The sequence below is a fragment of the Cicer arietinum genome, chromosome 3 (genome assembly GCF_000331145.2).
Source record: "Cicer arietinum cultivar CDC Frontier isolate Library 1 chromosome 3, Cicar.CDCFrontier_v2.0, whole genome shotgun sequence".
NCBI lineage: Eukaryota > Viridiplantae > Streptophyta > Magnoliopsida > Fabales > Fabaceae > Cicer > Cicer arietinum.
In genome coordinates, this window is record NC_021162.2 from 45205374 (window position 1) to 45206163 (window position 790).

Here is a 790-nt window from a genome sequence, read left to right on the forward strand (position 1 = left end):
GGCAATTTTTTTCTTGTAATCTCATCATCTATCTATACATGTAGTGTGCAAGCAACTACATGAGAAACGAATGAAGGTGGCTCACCATTTTAAAAGATATAATTAAGCAGAGTCGAGTAAATTAAATGTACATCAATATTCAAACATATAACATAGTATATGAACAATGTTTAAATATTTCTTTAGTCTCTGTAAATATAACAATTTTTTATTGTAATTCTGGTAAGTTTTTTTGTTTGGATTTACTTTTTGTAAAATTAGATATGGTCGACTTTGGTCCCAAACCTCAAATCAATATTAAAAGAATAAAGAGTTTTCTAAAAACCCTTAAACCCTTCTTTTAATTTTTATTCATATTCTCTTTATAAAATATCACTAACTATTAAATGATCAATAAATAAATTTATTAATTAATAATATAAAATATTTTAATTTTTAATATATCATAAAAGATGATGTGTTACTGTGTATTTAAAGATCGACGTGTCATTACAGTTTATTAGCTTTTTTCTTAGGGACCAAAACGGATTGTGTCTGACTTTATGGGGACTAAATCCAAAAAAAAAAAAAGTTAGATTAACTAAAATCATAAAGTGATATATTTGTAGAGATCAAAGACATATTTAAAGCTTTTAAGAAAATACATGATAGCATACCACGAATCCTAATCGTTAAGTACTCCACACTAGATCTTTCTAACTTTAGGTTGGTGTCTCCAAAGAAGCTACTTGCTATTTTACAAATAAGAGCGTCTAATTAGGATTATCCAATATTCAACGAAACATCTTAG